This window comes from Amblyomma mixtum, chromosome 4 (genome assembly GCF_055824585.1).
Source record: "Amblyomma mixtum isolate Tamu chromosome 4, ASM5582458v1, whole genome shotgun sequence".
Classification (NCBI taxonomy): Eukaryota; Metazoa; Arthropoda; class Arachnida; order Ixodida; family Ixodidae; genus Amblyomma; species Amblyomma mixtum.
In genome coordinates, this window is record NC_143015.1 from 7,169,485 (window position 1) to 7,184,648 (window position 15,164).

At 44.0% G+C, this 15,164-nt stretch overlaps 1 protein-coding gene and 2 pseudogenes across 5 annotated transcripts in view; 2 read left to right on the forward strand and 1 right to left on the reverse strand.

Annotated features, from left to right (window-relative positions):
- LOC149345578 (uncharacterized) overlaps positions 1 to 15,164 on the forward strand; it is a 145,518-nt gene that overhangs the window by 122,976 nt on the left and 7,378 nt on the right. The window contains exon 4 of one of the 3 annotated variants that reach the window (XR_016292326.1): positions 1,767 to 1,791. The exons of the other annotated variants lie outside the window; for them this stretch is intronic. The gene's annotated coding sequence lies outside the window, so the exon portion shown is untranslated. Of the gene's footprint in view, positions 1 to 1,766; positions 1,792 to 15,164 lie in introns of those variants that run through there. 3 annotated transcript variants of the gene reach the window in all.
- Positions 625 to 10,764, forward strand: LOC149345585 (uncharacterized; annotated as a pseudogene). Its single transcript, XR_016292327.1, has 3 exons — positions 625 to 7,414; positions 7,618 to 7,825; positions 7,924 to 10,764. The product of XR_016292327.1 is annotated as an uncharacterized LOC149345585 (transcript).
- Positions 2,887 to 6,110, reverse strand: LOC149345586 (uncharacterized; annotated as a pseudogene). Its single transcript, XR_016292313.1, has 3 exons — positions 6,085 to 6,110; positions 3,037 to 5,645; positions 2,887 to 2,951 (listed from the first exon to the last, which is right to left on the reverse strand). The product of XR_016292313.1 is annotated as an uncharacterized LOC149345586 (transcript).

The window sequence follows — 15,164 nt, forward strand, 5'->3', positions numbered from 1 at the left end:
CCAAATGCAATGAAACTGCACAGACTTATTCAGTTTTTTCTGCTGATTTCAAATATGCAATTTGTTTATCTCTAGGCCAATTAGTTCCTGAGATATTAATATATATCATGCCATTGTCTGCTGAAACAATAGAAAAGAAATGGGCCACCAGAAATTTCATTTTAATGTGTGGGTAGATACTACAATGTGTGAGGAATGCAACGCTGGAAGCAGTTTTCAGTTTTTTGTCTGTGTGGACAAATGGGCTTAATAGTTAGTTTTCAAGTGAGTTGACCAGACATACAGTGCCAGAAAACATGACACACATGAAACTAACTATTAAGCCCATTTGTCCACATGGACAAAAAACTGAAAACTGCTTCCAGCGTTGCATTCCTCACACATTGTAATATCTACCCACACAATAAAATTAAATTTCTGGTGGCCCATTTCTTTTCTATTGTTTCAGCAGACAATGGCATGATATATATAATATCTAAGGAACTAATTGGCCTAGAAATAAACAAATTGCATATTTGAAATCAGCAGAAAAAACTGAATAAACCTGTGCAGTTTCATTGCATTTGGTCTGTAAATAAAAAACATGATCTAAGACCCATGTCCCCCCTTAAGCAATGTTATGTCAATAAACACCTGAGTTGTTAGTAAGCGCTTGTCCTGTCTACCTCGTTCCTTTGTGTCGTGTCTTTTGCGCAAAAAACCCACAATGCATGGCAACAAAGTTAAGCACATGTGAAGAATTTCGTCCAATACAGAGCACCTAGTAGCGTAACACCACATCGCACATATCACTAATGCCTACCTGTACTCAGTTGGCTTTCAGCAGGAGTAAAAATTTTCTCACAGCCATTCATGCAATATGACTAATGATGATGCATGTTGATGAACCACATTGGCAATGCATAGCATGAAACCACAAAAAAAAGGGCTATATCTCATGCATCAGCACTCCCACATTGTGTTTTGCTGCTGTCCTGCACTTAAAAATGCAGGGAAAAAAGTATATATGATAGGGGCAGTTGAGACTGGTGGTCATCACATAACTTTTGCCAAAGATTTAAAATAGTGAGGCAGCGCAGCTAGATGAAATCAACGACATAATGTTTGCTGTCGTGTAGTGCAGAGTATTTTTGTATTCTATCTACTTAGTTAATGAACTACGATAAATTATGCAAAACATCTCCGTCTGAGAAGACTCATTGCTCATCATGGCTCGCATTTTCTGTGTTCCAGTCAAATGTGGTGATGTGCTTTCAAGACTATGCTGACAGCGGCCGCTGGTTTGGGCACGGTCAGCATGCATGTTTCATTTGTTCAAAACCTGGTTGACAGCACTGCAACATGACAGCACATGACTGCAGCCATGTGGTATTTTCCACATTTCACGGCCTTTCTTTAAATGGTGGGAAAAACGACCAAGTAGGAGGTGCATTGGCAAAAAAAAAACAGCCAGTTTTCTGAACCCCCTCTATAATTAATAAATTCACTTGGCTCTAAAATTTGCACAAAACATTTAGCATACTTGGTCCTAGTTAAGTAAATAACTAAACAACATAAAAGTACTCTCAGGGGTGCTACATGATGGCAATCAATATGTTGTTGGTTTCAGCCAGATGCGGTGCACTGCCTTTTTTTTTAATACTTGGCACAAGTTGCATAAAATACATACATTGCTGCCTGTCACGTTGAACCAACATGCTTGGCACTTCCTCCTGGTCTGTTTCATGGTCTGAATAAGCAATGGCGATGTAATTAAAAGTTCACAGAAAAAAAAATGAATTCCAAGAGACAAGAGACAAAACGACCACCAAGACAGGAAATGTAAGAATTTACATGACATCTTTACCTGCGCCTGAACGGAGGTCATGGCAAGCAGTCAGTGGTTTCTGTGTACGCGAGAACTGGGTTGCTGAAATCATAAGAATACAAGTAAACTTCCTGTACAGCAGCTCAACTAACATATCCAGTTGAAATGAAGTTTGCGAATGAACTCCGCCTCCAAGCCTAATAACCATTCTTAATAAAATTTTAGCCACTTTCACAATATTTACAGCCCAAGGAACCTCTACTCATGCTACAGCTTATTTATAGAGTGTTGAGTTCAGCTTTAATAAAAATGCAGTTCAGGCTCATAAAACTGCTTCTTAATTGAAAATTAATTGTGCATGCAAAATGCATCTTTGCGTGGCATAGTAATACAGCATAATATGTTGCGCACCTATATTCACAGTCTCTCTGGGATTGCATCCCACCATTTGATGAGCTGAAGTCGATGCTTGACTTGACATGAACGCTTGACTGCCTCTTGGAGTGGCTGAAGCTGATGCTTGCCAAAGTACAGGAAGGCCTAAGAAGCAAAACATTGCACACGCCACGTGTTACAAGCCCTACCATATTATGCAAGCAGGAAATGTGCTTGCTAGTCATATGTTCCAATGTTCCTGATAGATGCCATTATCTGTTTAGTCCTTTAAAGACTAAAGTTTATTACTGCTGAGCAGTTACAGACTAGATGTACCACAACAGTAATGACTCACAGGACCTGAATTTTGCTGTGGTCCCCGCAAACGTCTCTTGCACAAGTGGAGAAAACAAGGCACACATTCCAAAATGATGTCAGGTGGGGCAAGCAATCATAAACTGAGCGAGTTTTAAAGGGGACCTATCATATGAACAATAGGTTGGTTATATTTCCATTACCGCAGCAATAATTTTTTCATGTTACAAACCAGTAGTGACCACATATGACTTGCCTCGGGGGAAGTCATCCGGAACTGCAGGAGTCTGCAGTTTTTTTGCAATGCTTGGAGAACACTCCGAGTCACTGTCATCCGAGTCCGTCCAGGTCAACGGTGCTCGTCGCTGCCTTTTCTGGACAGTTTCTGGGTCGCTGCTCAGGTCAGATGTAAACTGACTTCGGTTGAGCTTTTTACATGCCTGATCATAAGTAGCTGCACAAGAAATGATAGCGTAACGGTCAAGTTCTGGCTCTCATTGTATCCTAGAAAGGTCAACATGCCCAAACATGGAACCTACCAAATAGTCCTTTGACAGAAATGTCAAACTGCTTCCAGGTTGATTCCACAGGGTGCAGTTTTTTCACCAGTGAGACAACTTTTTCGGGCTTCATGTGATCCGGCCACCAACAAGTGTTGTCCTGGACCCAACTTGTTGGCACAACCTCCACTTCTTCAGTTTTGGTGAATTCAACGATAGCATATTGCATCTGGAGAAAGAAGACATACTTCAAGAAACTGAAAGTGTACAATTATGGTTAATCCGAAATATTGGCACGATACCAATATCTTTGGAAAGCTCGAGGAATTTGAATCACAGATATTCTACTGGCAAAGCACCCCCTATTTTGTACTACAAAGATGAATAATAAGTAACAGAACTCACTATGAGCTCAAAAATAACCTGCCTGTAACAGCCATTCTAAGGCAAAAATCACTATTTTCTTAAAAATCTTAAGTTATGAAGCAAAAGATTATTCAGCAAGAAAGATAACTCATAGGTATTTCACAATTCAACATTAACACTTTTATTTCTAAAAGAACCCTTGCTGCAAATACAGTCCAGGCCTGAGAGCTGCTGATTCGAAAATTTCTTCAGTAATTTGAGAACTAGATGGTTACATAAAAGTAAATTATCTGCTAAAAACAAAACTGGAAGGATCTCATTGTACAGTTAGGAAAAAACCAATACTTACCAGACCATAGCTTGGAATGGTTAGGAAGTGCAAAAAGAATCATTCAAAAGTTTTGTATGCTTTGTTGGCATATACGTTTTAGCAGATTCAGTGATAGTTTGGTAAAACACAAGGCTCATGGAAGAACAATGGAACAAAGTTCGAGTGATACAATTACACAGATGACGTCTCTATACAACAAACACAATTTTCCAAAAATAAACAAAGGTTAGATTGAATGCAATTCTGGAATAACCACAAACCGATTCTTCCATGGAAGCCTGACCATTTTTCGAACATTATGCAAAGGCCACACTTTCAGTTCTGAAAGACCTGACACAATATATATTCCCAACCTTGAAGACTGAAATGGCACTGCATAGAGATCTTCCTTCTGAAGGAACTCTTGACCAATGATACAGAGCTCCTGAGTTGACTTCAAGCAGGCAATGTTTCTTATAATAATAATGTGCCCATCCAGGACACAGCAATTGTCTGGTTTGTCCAAGCTCAACATGATACTTGAGCATCTCACAGTTTGAAAGCATGGAAGACAGCACACAGAAGGAAGTGGACCATTGTCATGACGGCAACCAGGTATTACAGCAGCGACTTCCTCATGAGGCTCTTCAAAAGTGCTTGACTGTGCTTCAGCTAGTCTCTTTCCAAGTTGCTGCAAGGGTTTGCCATGCTTGTGAAGCTGCCGCTTGAGTTGCCTCATATTATTTTCAAAAGGAAATGCACTGAAGCAGTCCACTGTACCGTGATATTTTGCATCGTCAGCCAGGTGCAACAGGCAGTGAACATTGAAAGAAGTGCTCTTTTCCACAGCAACTGGCAAAAGTATTTACAAAATGCCTGAGGAGAGCTTTTGCATAGTCAGCATAATGAGCACATAACTCCTTGCTGGCTAGGATTGAAAGTGCTGCGTGGAGGAACAAAAAATTTTCATAGAGGTAATCTGGAAGAGTGAGTTTGAGTAGGACTGGCCCTGTATAGAACAAAAGAAGCCGGAATTCCACTGCCTTCCAATGATCTAGCTCCTCAAGGCCCCGTGGCTTCCGTGGAAATTCACATGGAATGTGTGGACGCAAAGCACTGCTTTGTTCAGTGAACATGAGACGAGCAAGGGGACCCAATCTAATATTCAAAGGTCCCGATACCCATAACGAAAGCAACTTCTTCACAACACCCAGAAGGACAACATGCATGTAGTCTAAAGGGACATCACGCACTGTATCAATGGGCAAATTAAGGAGAATAGAGGCTCCCCTGTGATGTTCAGGATCATGTTGCTCCCTGAAGCTCTCATCAGTGCGCAGAGGACAATCTGAATCAAGAAACACAACTTTGCCTGCCACATATGAGCCTTCAGCAGTGGGCAACAACTGTAGCCACTGTGACCTTTTGACATCATTATGAAGGACCGTGCAGGGGCATCACATACTATTGCCTTCAATCTGAGTTCAATTTTTTGGCCATTGACAGCAAGCCCATGCGACAACAAATGATGCAGTTCGTCAACAAACGGTCTCAGAAAGTCATCTGAAGTGGCTTTGAAGGCCCCGCATAAGCACCAATTACAAATGGGGAAGTGTCACCACTGCAGTTGCTGACCTGGCACTGAATCGGCCACAGTTGCATTTTGGAACTCTTTGCGAGCGGCAAACCATCTACATTCACTGTCAGAGTAACAATGCGTGGGAGCTGCTTCACGGCTCTCAGGGTGTGCCGCAAACCTGCACCAAGACCAAAGTGACAATATTCACCTGGATTCAGAACGGTTACTGGGTATTTGGCTTGCGTGCAGGGTGTTCTTAAAAGGGTACGCACGTCATCGGGAAGATCATGTTCAGATAGCCCTTCTTGGTATTTCAGAAGCTTCAATAGGCCAGTAAGAGCCTTCCTTTTTATGTTGTTTTCAACTGCCCAGTGACGCAGGGCATCGCGAAAACTTTTTTACGGAGCTACCGCATCAGAACCTAAAGAAGCGACAGGCAAATTGGGACTGGACTCAGGCAGAAGTGGAAGGGAGCCATCCGCGGCGGCGCTCGATCGCCCGGCACAATCCCAGACACAAAACGCTGCGACTTCAGACAGTCTGTCAGACTCTACGTCAAGTTGCTCATTATTTTTGTCAGAAGGTACAGCATCTTCGGCAAGTCTGTCAGATTCTGAGTCAGGTTTCTGAGCAATTTCATCAGCGTCCACAAAAAGTACGGTTTCCAATTGTCCGGACAAAGACTGCGAAACAAATGATGGACCGGGCGGAGAAACCTCTTGCAAGGCGCGCTCAGAATTAAGCTGAAAAGCTTTTTTTGTCTCCCGCGCCACTTTCTCTTCAGCATATCTCTTGCGTGCTTTCTGCATAACTCCACCACGCCAGACAGTACCGACAGCACGCAACACCCAGCGACATGCGACCGCGAACACGCACTGCAGAGCAGCACACAGCAAGCGCGACAGTAACGCGTATGTGACTGATCACAGGCACTTCAGCTTACCTTGGCGGAGAGAATACCACTACACGCGTTGCGTGCTTGCAACAGCACTAAAGAAGCCGCCTTCAGCACCTTTCATGGCAGCAGGTAGCAAAAGCCCGAAGGTTGACAGACGCAGCCCTAGGACAAAATGGCGCTTTCACACACGCAAAAACCCGCGCTTTCCGCGGCTTCCTTGCATGCGAGTTCGCACGCATGGACGCATGCGCAAACCGAGGAGAAAGTACCACGTGACAAACTAAAGAAGCCCTCACGCGACAAGGCAGCAGTAGTTGCAGTTTCGCCTCAGGTTTCGCTTTCGCTCGCTGCGCAGCGCTACGCCAGCGCTTGAGACACCGACTTTTAGCCGAGCGGGTTTGTGGCCAGCGGCGCTGAGCGGCCCAGCGGATACACCAGCGGAGCGTTGAGCGAGAAAAGACTTTTAGCTCGGCGGGTCCGGAACCCGCCCGAGCGGGAAAGATCGGCGCGCTCTGTTGCGCCATCTCGTGGTCAGAATTGGAGCTAGCGTAATATGAATACGCGTCGCGCTTGTTTTTATTATGCTATAACTGCGGAATAAATGTAATTTTCTTTTGTTTTCTCTATATTAGTTTAAAATAGGGGTGTTTTGGATGCAGTAGAGGAATATTTGTGTTATAAAAAATGTTTGCGACTGCGACGCTACGAAAATAAAGCCAAGTGCTAACCGCCAGGTCAGTTGTTCTCTCGCGCGCTTTTTTAGTTGCTTCTGCTCTGCTTATATCCGTTTCCAAGATGCCGAAAAGCATATTGCAAGATCCGCTACTCCTGTCGAGACATAAATGGTCCGAGATAAGAAGATTTGTTGTGCCTGGAAGTGTTTGGACAGACGCGCCGTGACCCACTTTCCGTACGTGGACTTCTCAACATTGACGCGATGGACAGTGGTGTTTTCAGGACCTATTTTCGTTTTGAAAAGGATGATGTGCAGCGACTAAGGGTGGCCTTGCGCATCCCCGAACACGTGGTAACCCCGCAGAGGGTTTCAGTACCTGGCGACGAGGCTCTGTGCATAACGCTTAGACGGCTGGCTTATCCAAACCGGTTAATGGATCTCGAGGACCTTTTCGGGCGGCACAGTTCGACGATGTCCTCCTTGGCAAATCAAGTTCTCCGGCACATCGACGAATGTTTCTTTCACTTGCTGGATGACGTAAATAATCACAGCTGGCTCAACATCGACACACTGGAGAAATTCTCGCAGGTAAGTGGCTAATACATCATAATTAGGTTTGAAACCTACTCAGGCTAGGAAAAACGGCCGCCTTGACCGAGATTCGATCCCGCATCCTCAGGCACACTAGTCGAGCGCCCTAACCACTGCGCCAGCACGGCGGGGCTGTACATCATAACTAGGATCACAGATTAATTTGTAGAAATTTTGAACCCACTTGTTTGTTCTTTCAGGCCATTCATTCCAAAGGAGCCCCTCTGACGAACTGCTGGGCTTTCATCGATGGCACAGCACGGGCAATTTGCCGACCCTCAAGGGACCAAAAACTTTATTTCAGCGGCCACAAACGATTCCATGCCCTGAAGTATCAAGTCATAATGTGCCCCAATGGAATCATTTGTCAATTTGATGGGTCATATCCCGGCAGTAAACATGATGCTGGTGAGTGAATAACCAACTTCAGCAAAAACAAATGAGCCCAGCTGTCCTAACCAAGTGCTGCTGACTCATATAATACTATTTTTTTTTTACTCTTTCAGGTAACTTTGGGATCAGCAAAGTGTACTCTAAACTGGAAAAGCTTGTTCAAGGGCATGATTACTGCATTTATGGAGACCCTGCCTACCCACTGCGGCCCCTTCTGCTCAAGCCCTATGGCGGTGCATCCTTGACTCCGTAGCAGTGCGAATTTAATAAGGCTATGAGTAGTGTGAGGCAGGCCGTGGAGTGGGGTTTCGGTAAAATTGCAGGGCTGTTTGCTTTTGTAGACTTTAAGAAGAACCAAAAGATGTACCTCCAGAACTTGCCCCGAATCTACAAAGCGAGTGCTCTTCTTGCAAACTGCCATACCTGTTTATACAGTGCCCAGGTATCGCAATATTTCGGACTTGATCCACCAGATCTTGAAGCTTACCTCACTCCTCTGTAGTTCTAGCAAACCAGACATATTCCGAAATCTGAGCTTTTGCAAAACCTTATCCTAAAGTACAGTCTAAACGCAAACACTTAGCACAGGAGTCACATATTTTTATTCAAAAAGTGAAAAATTGCTTGGCTTTGCGCGTTGATCATTTTCTGAAGGCTTTCAAGTAGTTTTTCATGCTCTCTTTCATGGCGAGAGACTTCAAGCTGGTGTTTTTTTTCTTCTAGATCCAGCTTCCGCTCCTCAAGAGCGAGTCGCCGTGCCTCATTTTCCACTTTTGCATTTTCAGTTTTCATCTTTTCTTTCTCAATTTCCATCTCCTTCAGGCGTATTTCATATTCGTGCGTCTCACGTATGGTCAGCAGCTGGAGGCCCATATGTTGTAGTCCTCTGCCTCCTGCAAAGACAGGCACAGAAGGCTATTTTTAAATTTAATTCATACCTCTGTGACAACCTTTGTGAAACTGGACTTTACTCCTTCTTTTAACTTTCTATCTCCTGAATTCCATTCCCCCTTTCTCAGCTTATGCCTTGCGAAAAACTTCTCGAATAAAAAAAATAATTCATGTAAGAGCATCTACTAAAGCACAAAAGTCAGCATTACATTTTTCCACAAAACATAATTCCATTCCACAACTGAAGCTGACTGATTTTTATGAAATCAGTGTTGAAGTACTAATTTGCACACAAATGGAAAAAAGAACCCATAGCAAGAAGAGTAGAACATTTAGAAATCTCTTTTTTTCTTTATTCATTATGACTTTTCAACTATGACTGGATGTTGTTATGCTGTAATTGCCTTGCAATCATGTTCCGAATGTGTATAGCTCTTTTAATGTGTATCTGCAAGTGTTGACATGTCGCTATGCAACATCTAATTCTCTGTTAGCCAATATATAAGCCATGGGCCAAACTTTGTCTTATCTTGTTTTATAAAAAAATTGTGTAAGGGGTTGGAGCTTTTGTTAGGTGTTCTGTCATCACTTTTACCCCAGTCACCTCTTTGTCTCTGTCTGAAAATATGAGAAAAGAAAGAAAGAACAGAGTTTCTCTTGAAATGTCTCTTCAGTGCTAAATGCATAAACACTAAAGGCGGCTTTAAAGCTTGTGTTTTTAGCTCTGTGCACGTCATTCTATCTTGCAGAGTTCAGAAAAAATGTCTCTGGATATGTGAGCAAACTATATGGTTGCTTCCTTACTATCCACCAAGACAAGACTACATTTGTGCCGAGGAAAAAGAAACTAATGCCAGTAATCTGTGGTACTGGAATTATTGTAGTTGTTGAACAATGTGCAGGCAATGTGTATAAATTTCCTTGTTAGCTATCCAGAGATTTTTGACACTGACTACGCATGTGAATGCATAAACATTTCTTGAAATCTCGCCTGTAGTAATGAGAGGCAGGAGTTGTCGCCTAGCTGCAGGTTGGCGCAGACCTTGTCCAGTCACAGTCGTCGACTGCTGGTGTGGCTATCCTGCAGAGACTTGGGGCAGCGGCTGATGGTCATTTGCTGATTGAGAAGCTTGCTCTTCCTGGTGCTCCTCAACCTCTCCATCAGAAGCAGCAGCAGATGGGGTTACTGGAGGATCTGGGTTGTATATGCTGAGGAGGGCCTGAGCAGCAGGAGATTGTGACTCTAATGCATCAACAAAGAAAAAAAAATGGAGAGAGAAAAACATAGCAGTCAGTCCGATAGCACCTTTTCCCGCAACTGGATCCATGTGAAAATAAACACTCACATCTGACTATTAATTTTTACAAGCCTCAGCAGTCGAGAATAAGATCTACGGATGTCATAATAATTTTCCTTCTCAGTATTATATTGCATTTCATGTTGAGTACTGCATTGTTATTGTTGCAATCCAGACTGTTTTGCTTATCAAATTACCACTGCTCTTGTTCATGCATATATTTTTATCTGTATTCTCAGGGTTAAATTAAAACATTGATCCTGCTTGTTCGCTCTAATCAATGCGTATTTTGAGCATTTATGTAGTTTTTATAATTAAAGGCAGGGGTTGTTGTTACTTTTTATTTATCAAATCATGTACAGGAGGTCCTTTTGAGCCTCCTCCTCTCATGCTTTGTAAATAAACTGAAGGCTAATCAATACCATAATTACAATCACTTGCATTGCTGTGTTGTGTTGTCAACGTGCGTATAAGCGGCCAACATTCTGAATAACACATGGGTCCTCTGCTGTCCCTAAATGTGCATTTCAGGCTCCAGTGCGCTTTTTTTTTTTCAATATCGATAATGCACAAGGTGCCGCCAAGTTGATTGATAGTAAGTATGATCATTACATGTCGCCTTCTGAACCACTGCCTTAAGCTGGCTTACTTTCTATTAGTGTTGGGGTATATATTTTTACTTTTAAATATCTTGCAAATCTACAGTAGCAACAATCTAGGAATTATTTTATTTTTCGTAGATACTGAAATGCCACATTTTGGAATTTTAACGAGATGGGGAAAAATAACAATACACCAGACAGTGCAATGACAATACAAGTAAAAATTGACAAGTTAAAGCATAAAAAGAAAAATATCCATTTCCTACATGCCATCGAATGATGGAAGCAAATAATAGTGACGACTGCAGCACTTCAGGTAACTAAGGTTATTCTAGTCAGTCACCATTCTTGGAGAAAAGGAATACATATAACAGTTACTACGCGGCTGATATGGAACATGCCTTTGTCTAGTAGCGTAACCAGTTGAAAAGGAGATAGTTTCATGGATCGGTTTTACAGTGTACATTATTTATTGAAATAAGAACTTCAATCTGCTGACATGATTGCTTTGACTTATTGAGGGCAAGTTAGCTCTTGTTAATCAGGCATTGACTGAAGTACACTTGGAACTATTATAAGAAACCTTAACCCTTTTGTGCGTTCTTTTTCTACATTATTAGTTACATTTCGTATTGCAGTGGTTCATTTGTAGAAACGCATAGCGCGAGAACACCCATAACATGTTCCAAGTTCTGCATGCATTTTCTAATTTCCGTGCCGAAGATCAAAAGCACAAACACGCGGCACGGACCCACACATGTCAAAACTTACCATCCACTGCTCCTAACACGCAACTCTGGGAAGCCACCGCCGCAGAATCGCTGCAGTAAGGAGCCTCTTCCTGCGCCGAATTACTGCTACTTGTTCCCGCGTCAATCGCGGTCCTCTTCACGGAGGTAGTGCAGGTGCTTGCCAGTTGCTGCCTCTTTCTGTTAACAACAATGCCCCCGCTTCGCGGAAATATTTGGGGCTCATAGTTAACAGTGCGGGCATAATCTGACAAATCCTGCAGGATCTGTTCCTTTTCCGCGTATTCCTCTTCCGTGCCCGACCTGAATATGGCAAAATACACACGTCTCATAAACAAGTGAACGATAGTGTACAACTGTTTTAGCAGTATACGCAAACAGAACTTCTTCAAATTCTTCGTATCCTGTTGCCTCCAGTATCCCAGAAGAAGATCAACCCTGTCCTTCACACCACGCAGCGTGAGGTCTCTGTTGATCACTTTCTTCAGGTTCGTGATCACTAATATCCATTTAATCTCGTCGCGAAAAGGCCTCGTTGCTGCTACTTCCCGCAGAATACAAATGTCTTCATATGGAGTAAAGCATTTGCGAGGCTTCTTGGCTTGCAAACGGGCCTGCGCCGCGGTCGTAACCGACGAAACAGCGTTGCCAGCGGTCGTGCTGGCGGCCGCCATCTTGAATACCCATACACGCCCGCGCGCGCTTACGCACGCTCGCGCGCTCCGCTGAGGAAGGCCTCCCAGCGGGGCGCCGTAAACGCGCTCGCCGCCCCAGCGCACTGCGCATGCGCAGTGGCGTCCGCTCCGCTCCGCTGGCCGTAAAAACGCTCAGCTAAAATTAGAGAGATATAGCATATCGTTACCGTGTTTACGTTACCGTTTAGCGGGCTCGGTTACCGTTTACCGGGCTCGGCTGGCGACATCTGCGCATGCGCGCCCATTACCGGGCCGGTAACGCTTTACGGAAACTCTTCAGCGTTGCGGAGAGAGTTAGCGTTCGCTTGTAAACAAACATGGCGGCGCCCTGCTCGCCCGCTTCTGAATAAATGCATGTCACCGCTGGATTCTTTGATGCGACAGCTCACTCAAATGGTAGCGGTTCGCTTTTATTTCGCATACTCTCACCCATACGTCGAGGTTTAAGTGACAACTAGCCCATGTTGTTGAGATAATTCTGTGATTTTCGAGCACTTAAGCCTAACTACCCGCCTCGCAAATGTTCTTTCCTCCAAGCGCGTAGCCAAGGAAGCAACAACACTGTAGCTTTTGTGCCAGCTTTAACATTTTTCTCTCTATTTTCATAGTTTTCTTCCTGGAAAAACAAAAACATTCTGGTAGTGCTTGTCATATTCACCACTAAATTCAGAAAAACAAAGTTTCTCCAGTCCAGAGTTCAAGTGCTTTGACTTACTGTCACTAGATGGCGCCACTATGTTTACATCCAAGTCGTGCATCCAAACATCCAAAGAAGCGACGCTGCGCGCGGCAAACAGGTGTTGTAGCTGCGTCTTTTACTGCATTCGCAACGCAGTAAGCGCAGCGTACACAAGCTTAGTGCGTTCTGTATAGTAAACTTGTCTACTGGTCAGGGTACTTTTGAAGCCACTGAGCCGGCCGTTAGCAGAAAAGTAGTGAGCACGTCTTTATATACAGAGAAAAAGATGATTTAAGAGCATGTAGCACCTCACTGCAAAGAAATGCTTTCAATGCATGCGTATTTCTGTTTGTAATTAATGCTGGGGCATCTACCATCATCATCATTCGTTTTCGCCTTACGGTAACTTGTTACGGGAGAGATCGGAGAGACGGTATGCTAAAACGTCTTCTAGCGTGCGCAGCGCTAACCGGAAACTCCGGCGTCCGGTAACACGGTAAACGGTAACGTAAACACGGTAACGATATGCTATAACTCTCTACTCTCTACCTTCGCGTGCATCATGCCAGCAGCCCAAGAAACTTGAACACCATATGCATCTCGATACGAATAGGAATTCATTCCGCGAAGCCGCCGGTATGTTATTTGCTGCCACTATTATTACTAACAGTATTATTATTATAATATTTATTTGAGAAGTGTGACAATTAATAATGCACTTCTGAAAGTCTGGCGCGCGATTGCCCGAATAGGAACGTGTGCTTGACGAGATAGACACACGAAAATTTTTGACACCAGTTTTTTTTTTTCATACGACACTGTACATGTGGAATTCCCTTACAACAGCTAAATAATATCAAAAATTTATCGTGCAGTTTCGGTTTCGGCCTCAGTCGTTGATGAAGAAAACTTAAGAATAATCGTTGCTTATTGTTCATTTTCTGTGATTTTAATTTTTGTGCGGGCTTGCGCACGCAGTCACGCGAATTAAAATGAACAAAGCAACGATAATACTGCATTTTTTTGTACGCCTCATATGACCTCAGCATTTCTATGACGTCAAAACCACCTTTCGGCGCCAACACTGCATGGGAGACAAAAATAAATGATAAATTATTTACTGCATTCTCCCGCAATTCTTGTGGCTAGGCATGTTCGGCAATGTGCGGCACATATCATTCTATAGACAGAATACACAACGAAGATTTAATATATATACCAGCACAGAAAACTTCAGTGTGTCTTCTGAGCCATGGTCTCTGCATGCACTCGAACAGAAAGAATACTTCCATTGGCAGGTCGAAATTTGTTTATGCTCTTTGACGCTGCATATGATCCCAGGGCCAGCTTAAATTTAGCTGACAAACGTTGATGCCTATTCAGCAAAGAGTAACGCTGTTCACATAGCTTGAACGAACCGAAAGGTTGTTTTATATTTGCGTTTGAGAGCGTAGAAATGCTCAGGAAAGGAGTAAAGTTTGATCGTGACTAATATCCGAACAAACTTCAATTCGGGACATTAACGTCCATCTCGGATGACCTACGGACGTCCGCAGGAGAAATAACAAACGGACGTCAAAATTGACAAATGTGCGACATCCACTGGATGTCCGCAGGACGACCGTTCCTGGACCTGGACGTTCGGATCTTATCCGGACGTCCGATGGAGTTTCAATGCCCATTGGGGCGTTGCCGCAGGCGGCGTCGTTGCTGAAAGTTCCACTCTAGCACTGGCATGCTGTCGTTGCTAGAATCTAGCAAGCATCCTTTCTGGTAGCATGGCTGTTTTGTATTTTCTTGTGCGAACGTGAAGTAAGCCGAGCCTGCCGGCCGGCCAGCCTGGATCCCGTCTGCCGGCGTCATAAAAACGAGCTAATGAGTGTTCTCGACGTAAATAATAAACCCTGGGATAGGGAAATGAGAAAATATATCATTTTTCTGGGTCATTGGTCAATACCGAGTTGCTGGTAAAAGTGACAACTATGGCACGAGCGAAATTGTTGCGAGAACCGCCTCGAAGCTGCCGCTGGCCCGACGCTGGGGTCCGGCTCGACTGGCGCCCGCTAGCTCCGCTGCTGAAGGCGCCGTAGAAATTGACCATACTATTATTTTATTGTGAGATGATGCTGTTGACAGCAAAGCGGAGTGAAGAATAGGCCTTCAATTATAGCGCAGGCGACTTCCGAAGCGCCGGCCCCTGCCGCATCGATGCGAAGCAGGCTATAGGCCTAGGGACGACCACGGCAGACAGGCAGCCGCAGAGCTCTTCGCCCGGAGCGCCCGCGAGCGGTGCCGTTGCCGAAAGCTCGCAACATCAGCTGGCATGCTTTGTCGCCGCTCGAGTATAGCTGGCAGTATTTCTGATAACAAGGCGATGCCGTCTTTTCTTGCAATATTTGTACACCAAGCCAAGCAGCGCTCAGGCACTGCTGCGCTGCGG